At 58.3% G+C, this 5763-nt stretch overlaps 1 non-coding gene across 1 annotated transcript; it reads right to left on the minus strand.

Annotated features, from left to right (window-relative positions):
• Positions 1–318: 318 nt before the first annotated feature.
• Positions 319–392, minus strand: TRNAN-GUU. The gene has a single exon. It is a non-coding gene; the product is annotated as a tRNA-Asn (tRNA).
• Between the last annotated feature and the right edge of the window lie 5371 nt (positions 393–5763).

Raw genomic sequence — 5763 nt, forward strand, 5'->3', positions numbered from 1 at the left:
ACGAGCCCCGGCCCCCGTGGACGAGCCCCGGCCCCCGGCCCCCGGAGCCCGCTCACCCCACGGCGCCGCCATCTTGCCCGCGGCCTTCAGACAACCTCTGAGGTCCGTCCTCCTCCGCGCTCCGGGTCACGTGCGGCGACCTAAGAGGCCCGGCAGCGCGCGGAAACAGGAGCCTGGACCGAAGGTTCCGCCGGCCCGCGGCCGTGCGCCTCCGCCGTGCGTCCCCCCGCTCTCGGCGCTGACAGAGCCAATGCGACGCGGCAAAAGCCTCCGCAGCCCCGCTTCCTTTGCACGTGCAGGAAACAAAAGGAACCGGCGCGTCCCTGGGTGGGCTCGAACCACCAACCTTTCGGTTAACAGCCGAACGCGCTAACCGATTGCGCCACAGAGACAGCGCTGCTCGAGGAGGGCCGGCGCGGCCCTAGGAAGAGAGCTCCACCTGGCGGCGCGACGACGCGGCGAGGGGCGGAGCCGGCGGGAGCGAGGCCCTCTGCCGGCCGAGGTGGCTCAGCGGCGACAGCGTCGGGCTCAAGAGCTAGGGCTCTGCGGTTCGATCCCGCCTTTTAGGCAGTTGCGGGGGGCGGGGGCGTACGAGTGGCTTTTTTAGATTCTTCTGGCTTCATCTTCCCGGAATTTTATGCTACTTTTCTGTAATCCCTGCTTTTTGTTATCCCATTTCTCCTTGTTTATTTGGTGGGCACTTCTCTCTTTTCAAGTCCTACGTACCTTTTTAAAAAATTCTTTAAGTCCCATATATTTTTTGATTGAGGCGAACATATATATCCCTAACAACCAGTGCCCACAGAGTTTCCACGTGCACAGTTCCATGATGTCGGCTACATTTTTAAGGGGTGCACCTATCCTTGTGTCTTTGAACATAAAGCCCCCCAGGACTCCCCTCCCCACCGTGCCCCCTGGGAGCTGGTAAATGTCCAGATTTGCCCCGAATTTGCAGCTTCCCTCCAAGTTTTCCACTTATCTGTGTACTGTGTTGTCCCCTTTCCCACAGGAGACACTGAGCTGGGTGCAAGCCAGATGGGAGGGCTCGGGCAGAAGGGTCTCCTCCAAACCCCCTTTGTGCCCATGCTTCCCCCAAGCCAGGCCTCAGGACCCTTAAACCTGGGAGGTCAATGCTGGTTATGAAACAGTGAACCGAACCTCAAAACTGGCAGAATCTGCAAACACTTTGCACAAATGCAATGCTTCTCTTAACTTCCATTCCCTGTGCAGGACACATGGGGAAACTGAGGCCAGGACACGTAAGGCAGGTGAGGCGCCAGGCCCTGGTGTTGATGGAATTCCTCCTTGGGCTGGGGGTTGCGTCCAGGGCTGGGCCTAAACTCAGAGTTGTCACCAGGCCACACATAATTTTTTAAAGATCACATCTGTTTCTTTTGTCACCCTTGTTTATTGGCCAGCTCTCTGACGCTTAGCAAGTAATTGTGAAAGCACGGCCTAGATCTGCTGCACCTTAATCTCTAGACTGACACTGTTGCTTTTAAGCACTCAGGAGAGGTCCCTGACAGCAGACTTTCCCAATGCAATTGGCCTTATAGTTTCCTGACTGCTGGTGCTAAGCCGATTGTGGATTTGAGCAAGATAAAATTGTTAACAGCCTCAGTCTTTTCTCCATTTATCATGATGCTGCCAGTTGGCCTGGTGGTGGGAGTCTCTGCTTCATGTTGAGATGCAATCCATATTGAAGGCTGGCTGCCGTCCTTGACCTTCTGCAGCAAACGTTTCAGGTCTTCCTTAGTTATGGCAGGAACAGGTGTGTCATTTGTGTAACACAGGTTGTTGGTGAGTTACTCCCATCCTGACGCCACATTCTTCTCCATAAAGTCTGGCCTCCTGAATGATCTGTTCCACACAAACCAAAATATGATTCTGAGTCTGTCCCACCTGAATTTAAGCCATCCCAGGAACAGGTTTGAGGCCTTGAACACTAATGAATGAAGACTAGATGAGCTGTGGGAGGTTATCAAGAATTTCTTTCATCCATGAAGAACATAAAAGGTTGTTACAAAGGCAGAGAGGAAGAGAAGACTGAGAAGGATGTCAGAAGAGACTCTGAGCATTGCACTAGAGCGCTGAGAAGACAAAGCAAAGGGAAGAAATCAGGAAGCTACGGAGCTGAACAGGAGACTTCCAAAGGCAGCTTGGGAAGACAAAGTATTATAATGAAATGTGCAAAGAGCTGGAGTGCAGCATGGGGGTGGCTGCGTACAATCAAGTCGGAACTGACCCATAAGCTGACCCTTCGGTGGGTTTTCTGAGGCTTAGATCAGGAGCGAGATTGCCCGTCCTTCTCCCGTGGAGCAGCTGGCGGATTTGAACCGTGTGTCTTCAGGATTGCAGCGCAGCTTCTTAGCACTGCAGGACACCTTGGCCTTTCCTGCCTGTGCACGTGCTGACCCCGCCATGCTGTGAGGCTTCCTCAGCCTTTGCTAGTTGTTGGGACCTCGTTTTCAGGGGTAGTCGTGTTGAGAAACACCGACTTCTCAGTCTGTGTGATGTTTCTCTCCTGGCAGAGTTGGACTTTCCCTCTCGTGGGTCCTTAATGTGAGGAACGGTCCCTGGAGGCCAAGCTCTGCTGCCCAAGGCGCCCCTCTACTAGTTCAGATGCCCCGCAGGAGGACAAGCGACGTCACACCATGATTCACCCCCTCAGAAACCCCCTCAGGGGACAGCATGAATCAGGAAGGAAGTGCTGGCTGGGGGGGCGGGGGGCGTAACCCAAACACTGAGGGTGAAGTCGGGTGGTTGCCTGTAAAGATTCACACGTGTGAAACCTGACGGAGACTTGGCTGCAATGGATTTGGTGTCATCAGCAGCCAACTTGTTTCTGGACCTGGTCCTGCAGACAGGCAGCAGGGAATGGGTTGTGGTGGGCCGCCCTGCTGTGTGCTGTGGGGGGCTGAAGGGCTGGATTTGGGGTCCTTGTGAACGTATGGGAGCTGGGACCCACAGTGGACCCCGGTGCTACCTCTTGGTCCCCAGCCCCTCCCATGTTCAAGCTGGATGATACATGTGACTGTTACACTATGTCCATGCCCTCCCTCAGGATGTGCTGGAAATCATCCTTGTGAGTTTTGTTAATGATTCCAGCCGGGTGTGGCCCACCTCCATCTCCTTTGAGCTGTTTAAGAGCGGAGACTGGGAGAGATGAGGTCAGTGCCCGGCACATCCCCTGGAGCTGAGAGTTCTCCAGGAATCATGCACAACCACTGTTGACCTGGGTCTCACTCGGAGCATGGGTCTGTGAGAGAAGAGACTGCTCTCCATCAGAGCCTCTGGAGGCGTCAGCAGTGGGGTCCCTGTGCACTAGGCCCCCAGTGCTAGCTTGCTGCTGGGGGCCCTCGGACCCTTCCCCAGCCTGAGCCAGAGAGGGCGCTCCAATCCCAGCCCTTGGCTCCCTAACTGAGCTCCAGCCCCTCACACGTGGTCTTCACACAACAGCACTGCTGGGGGGAGAGCAGGGGCCTCGGGGCGTCAGAGGCTTCCGTCCATGTCTTCTCGGGGGTCCCTCACTCACTGAGGACGACAGGGCTGCAGGCAGAGGCCTGGGTGGAGGGGCCAGAGGCCAAGCGCCAGGCTGCTGGCAGGACACCTGAAAGTGCAGACTGGGCCTGTCTGGGCGACCCCACCCAGAGCCATCTGCCTGCACATGTGAGCCCTGGACTTGTGGGGCAGCCAGAGGCTGAGAGAATGCCACCTCCCTGGGCCTTGGAGTGGCCTGTGTGACCAGCGATGGGTGACTTGCTGAGGAGGGCCACAGGGTGAGGGGGGCTCGGGGGCTGAAGCTCAAGTGAGCCCACATCGTCGGCAGTGCTGAGGTGAAGACTGGGAACGAGTGACGCTGACCCCTCAGCTGTCCACCAGGGCGAGGCCCGAGTGCCTACAGGGCTGACCGTCTCAGGGCAGGGAGCATCCTGGGACATCAGCGGGTTAGGGCACAGTCTCTGGGAGTGGTGTTCTCACTCAGGGTCATGCTGTCTGCGGGACTCTCTGGGGACAGTGCTCCTGGCACGGCAAAGGTGAAAGCCAGGGAGGCTGATCCAGGTAGGCAGTGCCCAGGACAGCTCCTCACCATGGAGACGGCCGGCAGGCTGGTGTGAGGCAGGCGGCCAAGGGGGCCGGGGCAGGGCCCAGGCCGTTCCTGCCTCTTCCCCTTGGGAAGCTGGGATGTGCAGCCTGCTCTCCCCGCAGGCCTTACCCCATGAAGGGTAGGGGGGCAGCACAAAGAAATTCGTCTTTTTGGAACATTCTTTGCTTCCCACGCCAGCCAGGCCATCCTCCAGTCTGGAAAATAGCGTCCTGTCCCCAATACTGAGGCAGCTTCACCCCAAAGTATCCAGTCCGGGGCCTATGGCCTGCTCCCAGCAGCTGAGTGCATTCCCAAAGCAACCTGGAGCCGGGGAAGGCAGGCTTTGGGGGCCCAGGGCATGAGTGCTCCACGAAGGTGGGTGTTTAAACAGCCCCCCAGCACCCTCTGAACAGGGACCTGAGGGACCCCCGCCATAGAATCGGGGCTGCTTTACCAACATGACATCAACTCCCCCACCCTACCAACCGCAAACCGTGGGTGCAGCTGGGAAAAACCAGAGAGACTTCTGAAAAGGCTTTTAATTCGCAAGGCAAGAGCATGGCTGGTGACAGATGAGACAGCAAACACTTCACAGGGACGGGGTGGCCCGCAGAGTCCCGGGGAGTGGAGTCCCCAGCCAGTCGGGGGACAGCCTGTGGTTCCCAGGGGGCCAGGTGTAAGGCAGCACCCTCAGGTGTGATGCAGGGGCGACCAGCCAGTCTTCTCAGAAGGACGGTGAGCGGCCGGCCCCACAGGGCGCCTCCCTCTGCCCCAGCACCCCCTTCCGGGGCTTTTACCACAGTCGGGATAAAACAAGACCAAGGGGGCGGAGTGATGGCGCTGGAAGAGAGGCCTCGGAGCCCGATCTCCTGACAGACCATGCTCACCCTCACCGTCTTCCTCAGAGACAGTGTCTCTCGACGACAACTAGCCTGTCACCTCACGCCCATCTCAAACACAGCCACTGGGTAAGGGGATCTTCCCGCCACAGACCCAGAGGCTGGCAGGACCCCGTGGTGGGTGTGGGAGAAACCATTCACCCAGACAGCCGTGGAGCTGGCCAGGACACAGCCAGCGGGTTGGGATGACCTGCTCAGGGAGGGACTCCCGCAAGCCTGCCCGCCTCCAGACACGGTCTCTGCTCTCCTGGCCCACGTTCGGGGCGCCCTCCAAGCTCCAAAGGCTCATCTTTGGCGGCGTGACCCCACAGTGCACGGCTGAGGGTGGGCCAGCCATGTCGGGACACCTCTCCTCTGTCGCGACTCCGTGACGACAGGGAGGGCCCACGGACGGAGAGCAGCCGGAGGTAATGCCCAGCGGCCACCGCCCATGCCAGACGGGGGCACGGGGCTTTGGTTTCACCTCTTTATAGGTTAAGTGTTTTTTTTATATATATACAAAGAAAAAAAACATGACAGCGGTAAAAGTAAACTCCAGAACCTTCTGAAGGGGAAAGCACGTACAAAGGGGGGAGAGGCACGGAAAGCGAGCAGGCGCCCCACCGACCAGACACCCTGGGACGCCTGCTCTGCTTTTTAATACAAAACGGGCTGCAGCACACAGGTCCAGGCATCAACAGGGAAGGGAGGGCGGGTGGCAGGGGTGCCAACCTGGGCCGCCTGCTGTCACCGGCGGGACCTCGCTGGCGGAGTCCCGGATGCCGAGGTGCAGGCCCG

The sequence above is a fragment of the Elephantulus edwardii genome, unplaced genomic scaffold, assembly GCF_000299155.1.
Source record: "Elephantulus edwardii isolate Elephantulus edwardi_28Jun2011 unplaced genomic scaffold, EleEdw1.0 scaffold00217, whole genome shotgun sequence".
Lineage (NCBI taxonomy): Eukaryota > Metazoa > Chordata > Mammalia > Macroscelidea > Macroscelididae > Elephantulus > Elephantulus edwardii.